Source organism: Oryx dammah, unplaced genomic scaffold (assembly GCF_014754425.2).
Source record: "Oryx dammah isolate SB20612 unplaced genomic scaffold, SCBI_Odam_1.1 HiC_scaffold_27, whole genome shotgun sequence".
NCBI classification, from domain to species: domain Eukaryota; kingdom Metazoa; phylum Chordata; class Mammalia; order Artiodactyla; family Bovidae; genus Oryx; species Oryx dammah.
This window is the reverse complement of record NW_024070211.1, coordinates 136,111,733-136,120,891: the sequence shown is the minus strand read 5'-3', so window position 1 is coordinate 136,120,891 and position 9,159 is coordinate 136,111,733. Positions and strand designations below refer to the sequence as shown.

At 41.1% G+C, this 9,159-nt stretch overlaps 1 pseudogene; it reads right to left on the bottom strand.

Annotated features, from left to right (window-relative positions):
* Positions 1-1,780: 1,780 nt before the first annotated feature.
* LOC120854174 overlaps positions 1,781-9,159 on the bottom strand; it is an 83,969-nt pseudogene continuing 76,590 nt past the window's right edge.

The following is a 9,159-nucleotide window of genomic DNA, read 5'->3' as shown; positions in this document are numbered from 1 at the left end:
GACCCAGATAATCATGATGGTGTGATCACCAATCTAGAGCCAGACTTCCTGGAATGTGAAGTCAAGTGGGCCTTGGAAAGCATCGTTATGAACAAAGCTAGTGGAGGTAATGGAATTCCAGTTGAGCTGTTTCAAAACCTGAAAGATGATGCTGTGAAAGTGCTGCACTCAATATGCCAGCAAATTTGGGAAACTCAGCAGTGGCCACAGGACTGGAAAAGGTCAGTATTCATTCCAATCCCAAAGAAAGGCAATGCCAAAGAATGCTCAAACTACCACACAATTGCATTCATCTCTTATGCTAACAAAGTAAGGCTCAAAGTTCTCCAAGCTAGGCTTCAGCAATACTTGAACCGTGAACTTCCCGATGTTCAAGCTGGTTTTAGAAAAGGCAGAGGAACCAGAGATCAAATTGCCAACATATGCTGGATGATGGAAAAAGCAAGAGAGTTCCAGAAAAACATCTATTTCTGCTTTATTGACTGCCAAAGCCCTTGACTGTGTGGATCACAATAAACTGTGGAAAATTCTTCAAGAGATGGGAATACCAGACCACCTGACCTGCCTCTTGAGAAATCTGTATGCAAGTCAGGAGGCAGCAGTTAGAACTGGACATAGAACAACAGACTGGTTCCAAATAGGAAAAAGTACGTCAAGGCTGTATATTGCCACCCTGCTTATTTAACTTATATGCAGAGTACATCATAGGAAACACTGGATTGGAAGAAACACAAGCTGGAATCAAGATTGCCAGGAGAAATATCAATAACCTCAGATATGCAGATGACACCACCCTTATGGAAGAAAGTGAAGACGAACTAAAAAGCCTCTTGATGAAAGTGAAAGAGGAGAGTGAAAAAGTTGGCTTAAAGCTCAACAGTCAGAAAACGAAGAGCATGACATCTGGTCCCATCACTTCATGGCAAATAGATGGGGAAACAGTGTCAGACTTTATTTTGGGGGGGCTCCAAAATCACTGCAAATGGTGACTGCAGCCATGAAATTAAAAGATGCTTACTCCTTGGAAGGAAAGATATGATCAACCTAGAAAGCATATTCAAAACCAGAGACATTCCTTGGCCGACTAATGTCCGTCTAGTCAAGGCTATGGTTTTTCCTGTGGTTATGTATGGATGTGAGAGTTGGACTGTGAAGAAAGCTGAATGCTGAAGAATTGATGCTTTTGAACTGTGGTGTTGGAGAAGACTCTTGAGATTCCATTGGACTGCAAGGAGATCCAACCAGTCCATTCTGAAGGAGATCAGCCCTGGGTGTTCTTTGGAAGGAATGATGCTAAAGCTGAAACTCCAGTACTTTCGCCACCTCATGCGAAGAGGTGACTCATTGGAAAAGACTCTGATGCTGGGAAGGATTGGGGGCAGGAGGAGAAGGGGACGACAGAGGATGAGATGGCTAGATGGCATCACTGACTCAATGGACGTGAGTCTGAGTGAACTCCGGGAGTTGGTGATGGACAGGGAGGCTTGACGTGCTGCAATTCATGGGGTCGCAAAGAGTCGGACATGACTGAGCAATTGCACTGAACTGAACTGAATCTGAAGTTTACTAAAGTTGTTGAACGTTGTATTTACTAGGGCCTTACACACTTCAAAAGTGTGTACTGTTTTCTTTTCTGAAAAAAAATTTTTTGAGAGTACTATAAATTCTGGAAGACTTGGACAACTACCCTCTTGAAAGGGCACACTAAATCTTAGTCCTTTTATATTAATTGACATATTAAGTTGGTATTGATTATCTTCCTGACAGCTGCCTTCACATCCTAGATCCTGAGGCTGTAGATCAGTGGGTCCAGCATGGGGATGACCACTGCATAAAATACAGAGCCCACCTTGCACATAAGCCATGAACTACCAGAGTTAGGAACACAATAAAGAAAAGGATGTTCCCATGGAAGATGGTAATGGAAGTCAGGTGGGAGGCATAGGTGGATGACTTTATGGCATCCCCCAGTTGAAGGCATCTTCAGGACAGTTATAAAAATGCAAACATAGGAGGTGAGAATAATCATCAGGCTGCTTACTTCATTGAATGTGGCAGAGGCTAAAATGATATTCTGGTTAATGGAGGGGTCAGAGCTGGAAACAGCCACTATGGCAACATGTTCACAGATAAAGTTACTTATGAACTTAGTCCCACAAAAGGACAAAGTCAACAAAAGTAATGTGTATATTAGGGAACAGCCTATACCCCAAGAGTATGTAGCAATCACCAACACAAAACTAAACATATGGGACATCACAACTGTGTAGAGAATGTAGCTGCAAATGGCCACAAATCAGTCATATGCCATCACTGCCAACAGGAATGTCTCTGTCACCAGAAATATGCAGACAAAGAAGAATTGCATGAGGCATCCCGTGAAGGAGATGATTCTGTCTTCCACAACAAAGTTTTCTAGTAGCTTGAGTGTAACTAGTGTCGAGTAACATAAATTGATAAAGGATAAGTGGCTGAGAAAGAAAGACATGGGCGTGTGGAGCCAAAAACTGGAATTGATGATCAGGATCATGCCCAGGTTCCCCAGCACAATGACTGTGTAGATTTTTCAGGAAGACCAGGAACAGGGGCAGCTGGAGCTGAGGATAGTCTGAGAAGCCCGAGAATGAAAGTGACCTCAGCACTATGGTTTGCTTGGTTCCTGTGGTCAAAGTATCAATGTTGACCCAGAAGAGTAAAAACTAAACCTTGAAATAGGTGAGAGAATAGAAAATGTGTTGAGAAGCTCACTGGGTCTCTGTTTACAGTGTTTCTGTAAATGCTATACTTCTGCTTTATTTCAAATGTTAATTTTCATTTATATGTCAATTATACAGCCAATAATTTTCATTGTGTATGATCTTCAGAAACAAAGAACTAATACAGATTAGATCTTGCTTTATTTCAAATAATAAAATTCATTATTATCAGCTGCCTTCTTGTCTTTGCATGATTCTGAGCTTTGTGAAAACACCTGATATGACAATCCAATTGCATGTATTGGAGAAAAACGTCATTAGGTTCCACGGTTTCTTACCTGCCTCACCTCCTGAGATATGAGACAATTAACTTATATGCTAATTTGTATCATGGTAACAAATGGGACATCACAACTGTCCCAGCAGCCCCTGGTAGCTAAGGTCTTCATAGAAACATTTAACTTCAGATTCCTCAGAGTTACTGGTTGGGGCATAGACTTGGATAAATGTGATATTGAAGGGTTTACCTTGGAAATGAACAGAGATCATTCTGTCGTCTTTGAGACTGCATCCAAGTACTGCATTTCAAACTCTTTTGTTGGCCATAATGGCTACTCCATTTCTTTTAAGGGATTCCTGCCCGCAGTAGTATATATAATGGTCATCTGAGTTAAATTCACCCATTCCAGTCCATGTTAGTTCACTGATTCCTAGAATGTCAATGTTCACTCTTGACATCTCCTGTTTGAACACTTCTAATTTGCCTTGATTCATGGACCTGACATTCCAGGTTCCTAAGGAATATTGCTCTTTACAGCATCAGACCTTGCTTCTATCACCAGTCACATCCACAACTGGGTATTGTTTTTGCTTTGGCTCCATTCCTTCATTCTTTCTGGAGTTATTTCTCCACTGATCTCCAGTAGCATATTGGGCACCTACTGACCTGGGGAGTACCTCTTTCAGTATCCTATCATTTTGCCTTTTCATACTGTTCATGAGGTTCTCAAGGCAAGAATACTGAAGTGGTTTGTCCTTCCCTTCTCCAGTATATCACATTCTGTTAGCAGTGGCAATAGGATTGGAAAAGGTCAGTTTTCATTGCTATCCCAAAGAAAGGCATGCCAAAGAATGCTCAAACCACTGCACAATTGCAATCATCTCACAGGCTAGTAAAGTAATGCTCAAAATTCTCCAAGCCAGGCTTCAGCAATATGTGAACCATGAAATTCCTGATGTTCAAGCTGGTTTTAGTAAAGGGAGAGGAACCAGAGATCAAATTGTAAACATCTGCTGGATTATGGAAAAAGCAAGAATGTTCCAGAAAAACATCTATTTCTGCTTTACTGACTATGGTAAAGCCTTTGACTGTGTGGATCACAATAAACTGCGGAAAATTCTGAAAGAGATGGGAATACCAGACCACCTGACCTGCCTCTTGCAAAACCTATATGCCGGCCAGGAAGCAACAGATAGAACTGGACATGGAACAACAGACTGGTTCCAAATAGGAAAAGGAGGACGTCAAGGCTGTATATTGTCACCCTGCTTATTTAACTTCTATGCAGAGTACATCATGAGAAATGCTGGACTGGAGGAAGCACAAACTGGAATCAAGATTGCTGGGAGAAATATCAATAACCTCAGATATGCAGATGGCACCACTCTTATGGCACAAAGTGAGGAGGAGCTAAAAAAGCTTGATGAGTGTGAAAGAGGAGAGTGAAAAAGTTGGCTTAAAGCTCAACATTCAGAAAACGAAGATCATGGCATCTGGTCATCACTTCATGCAAATAGATGGGGAAACAGAGGAAACAGTGTCAGACTTTACTTTTTTGGGCCCCGAAATCACTGCAGATGGTGATTACAGCCATGAAATTAAAAGACGCTTACTCTTTGGAAGGAAAGTTATGACCAACCTAGATAGCATGTTGAAAAGCAGAGACATTACTTTGCCAACAAACGTCCGTCTAGTCAAGGCTATGGTTTTTCCAGTAGTCATGTATGGATGTGAGTGTTGGACTGTGAAGAAAGCAGTGTGCCGAAGAATTGATGCTTTTGAACTGTGGTGTTGGAGAAGACTCTTGAGAGTCCCTTGGACTGCACGGAGATCCAAATGGTCTATTCTAAGAGACCAGTCCTGGATGTTCTTTGGAAGGAGTGATGCTAAAGCTGAAACTCCAGTACTTTGGCCATGTCATGTGAAGAGTTGACTCATTGGAAAAGACTCTGATGCTGGGAGGGATTGGGGGCAGGAGGAGAAGGGGATGACAGAGGATGAGATGGCTTTATGGCATCACTGACTCGATGGTCGTGAGTCTGAGTGAACTCCAGGAGTTGGTGATGGACAGGGAGTCTTGGCGTGCTGCGATTCATAGGGTGGCAAAGGGTCGGACACGACTGAGCAACTGAACTGAACTGAACTGAACTGAACAGACTGGTTCCAAGTAGGAAAAGGAGTACGTCAAGGCTGTATATTGTCACCTTGCTTATTAAACTTATATGCAGAGGACATCACGAGAAACGCTGGGCTGGAAGAAGTACCAGATGGAATCAAGATTGCCAGGAGAAATATCAATAACCTCAGATATGCAGATGACATCAACCTTATGGCAGAAAGTGAGGGCGAACTAAAAAGCCTCTAGATGAAAGTGAAAGAGGAGACAAAAAGCTGGCTTAAAGCTCAACATTCAGAAAACGAAGATCATGGCATCTGGTCACAACACTTCATGGGAAATAGATGGGGAAACAATGGAAACAGTGTCAGAACTTTTTGGGGGGAGCTCCAAAATCACTGCAGATGGTAATTACTGCCATGAAATATTAAAAGACGATTACTCCTTGGAAGGAAAGTTATGACCAACCTAGATAACATATTCAAAAGCAGAGACATTACTTTGCCAACAAAGGTCCATCTAGTCAAGGCTATGGTTTTTCCAGCAGTTATGTATTGATTTGAGGGTTGGACTGTGCAGAAAGCTGAGCACTGAAGAATTGATGCTTTTGAACTGTGGTGTTGGAGAAGACTCTTGAGAGTCCCTTGGACCGCAGGGAGGTCCAACCAGTCCATCCTAAAGGAGATCTGTCGTGGGTGTTCATTGGAAAGACTGATTTTGAAGCTGAAACTCCAATACTTGGGCCACATCATGTGAAGAGTTGACTCATTGGAAAGGACCCTGATGTTGGGAGGGATTGGGAGCAGGAGGAGAAGGTGACGACAGAGGATGAGATAGCTAGATGGTATCACTGACTTGATGGACATGAGTTTGAGCATACTCTGGGAGTTGGTGATGGACAGGGAGGCCTGGCATGCTGGGATTCATGGCGTCACAAAGAGTCGGACACGACTGAGTGAACTGAACTGAACTGAACATCTCTGCAATACAGTTAATATAATATTTTCTTGGTTGTCCTATTTCCATTCAATTCATTTCTTACTCCTTCAATTGAGTCGCTCAGTCGTGTCCGACCCTTTGCGACCCCATGGATCACAGCACGCCAGGCCTCCCTTTCCATCAACAACTCCCGGAGTTCACTCAGACCCACGTCCATCAAGTCAGTGATGCCATCCAGCCATCTCATCCTCTGTCGTCCCCTTCTCTTCGTGCCCCCAATCACTCCCAGCATCAGAATCTTTTCCAATGAGTCAACTCTTCGCATGAGGTGGCCAAAGTCTGGAGTTTCAGCTTTAGCATCATTCCTTCCAAAGAACACCCAGGGCTGATCTCCTTCAGAATGGACTGGTTGGATCCCCTTGCACTCCAAGGGACTCTCAAGAGTTTCTCCAACACCACAATTCAAAAGCATCAATTCTTCAGTGCTCAGCCTTCTTCACAGTCCAACTCTCACATCGATACATGACCACAGGAAAAACCATAGCCTTGACTAGCCGGACCTTATTCGGCAAAGTAATGTCTCTGCTTTTCAATATGCTACCTAGGTTGATTATAATTTTTCTTCCAAGGAGTAAGCATCTTTCAATGTCATGGCTGCAGTCACAATCTGTAGTGAATTTGGAGCCCCCCAAAATAAAATCTGACACTGTTTCCACTGTTTCCCCATCTATTTCCCATAAAGTGATGAACCAGATGCCATGATCTTCATTTTCTAAATGTTGAGCTTTAAGCCACCATTTTCACTCTTCACTTTCACTTTCATCAACAGGCTTTTTAGTTCTTCTCTTTCTGCCATATGAGTGGTGCCATCTGCATATCTGAGGTTATTTGTATTTCTCCCAGCAATCTTGATTCCAGCTTGTGTTTCTTCCAGTCCAGCATTTCTCGTGATGTACTCTGCATAGAAGTTAAATAAGCAGGGTGACAATATATAGCCTTGACGTACTCCTTTTCCTATTTGGAACCAGTCTGTTGCTCCATGTCCAGTTCTAACTGTTGCTTCCTGACCTGCATACAGATTTCTCAAGAGGCAGGTCAGGTGGTCTGGTATTCCCATCTCTTGCAGAATTTTCCACAGTTTATTGTGATCCACACAGTTAAAGGCTTTGGCATAGTCAATAAAGCAGAAATAGTTGTTTTTCTGGAACTCTCTTGCTTTTTCCATAATCCAGCAGATGTTGGCAATGGACTGCAGAAAGCCAGGCCTCCCTGTCCATCACCAACTCCCAGCATTGATCCAGTAATCCCCCTCCTAGGCATATACCCCAAGGAAACAAAAATTTAAAGAGACACATGTATCCCATTGTTCATTGAAGCATTATTTACAATAGTTGGAACATGGAAGCAACCTAGATGTTCAACAACAGATGAATGGATAAAGAAGTTGTGGTACATATGCCAATGGAATATTACTCAGCCATAAAAAGGAACACATATGAGTCATTTCCAATGAGGTGGATGAAACTTAACCTATTATGCATAGTGAAGTAAGTCAGAAAGTGAAAAGTAAATATTGTAATGTAACACATAGGACATGGGTTTGGGTGAACTCCGGGAGTTGGTGATGGACAGGGAGGCCTGGAGTGCTGCAGTTCATGGGGTCACAAAGAGTCAGACACGACTGAGCAACTGAACTGAATGGAACAAATATATACAGAATCTAGAAAAATTTAGAAGAAGAATTTATTTACAGGGCAACAATAGAGAAACAGACATAGAGAATAGATTTATTGTCATAGGGAAGGGGAGGAGAAGATGAGATGTATGGAAAGAGTAACATAGAAACTTACATTACCATATGTAAAATAGATAACCAACGGGAACTTAGTGTATGGCTCAGGAAAGTCAAACAAGAGCTCTGTATCAATCTAGATGGATTGGATGGGGAGGGAGATTCAAAAGGAAAGGGATATGCATATACCTATGGCTGATCCATGTTGAGGTTTGACAGAAAACAGCAAAATTCTGTAAAGCAGTTATCCTTAAATGAAAAATAAATAAATTAGAATAAAAGATGATGATAAGAAACTACAAATCAATAATATTCATAGATGCAAATAGAGCAAATGATCCAACTGAAAGACACAGAGTGATTGAATGAACACGAAACCAAGATACTGAGACTCTTTTCAGATATTAACATGCACAGACAAAAAGGAAGCGATGGAAAAAGGAAATGGAAGTCAATATGGAATGAAAGTCAATAGAAGGCCAGGGTATCAATATGTAGAAAAAAATAGACTTTAAATATATCAAAATAGCAAAGAAGGATGCTATATAAGGAGTCAATTCAAGAAGATATAATATCAAACATAGGAGCAACTAATAGACAAAGCAAATACTTAAAGATATAATGGGGGATAATATAATGATACAATAAATGAACAGATCATCCAGAAAGAAAAATCACTGAGGCCTTAAATGACATTTTAGACCAGAAGGATATAATAGATATACATATCGACTATTCCATCTGGAAGTAACAGAATACATATTCTTTACAAGTGCACATGAAACATTCTTCTGGATAAATCACATACTAAGCCACAGAATTAGTCTTGGTAGATTTAAAAAAATGGAAAGATGCTAAGTATCTTTACCAAATCACAATGCTATGAGACTAGAAACAAACTACAAGGGAAAAAAACTTCAAAAAAAAAAAGAAGAAGAATATGTGGATGCTAAACTATATGCTATGAAGAAATCAATGGATCACTGAAGGAATGAAAGAGAAAATTAAAAAAAAATAATTGAAGACAAACAAACAAACAAAAAAAGCAATCCAAAATTTATGGGTGGAACAAAATCAACTCTTAAGATTCTACCAGTGGAGGTGAGGAATATATTCGAGGAACTAGATCTAGTAGATGGAGTGCCTAAAGAACTATGGATGGAGGTTTGTAACATTGTACAGTAAATGGTGACCAAAACCATCCACAAGAAAAAGAAATGCAACAAGGCAAAATAGTTTTCTGAGGAGGCCTTAAAAATAGCAGAGGAAAGAAGAGAAATGAAAGGCAAAGATGCAAAAATCCTCAACAAAATTCTAGCAATCAGAATCCAACAAC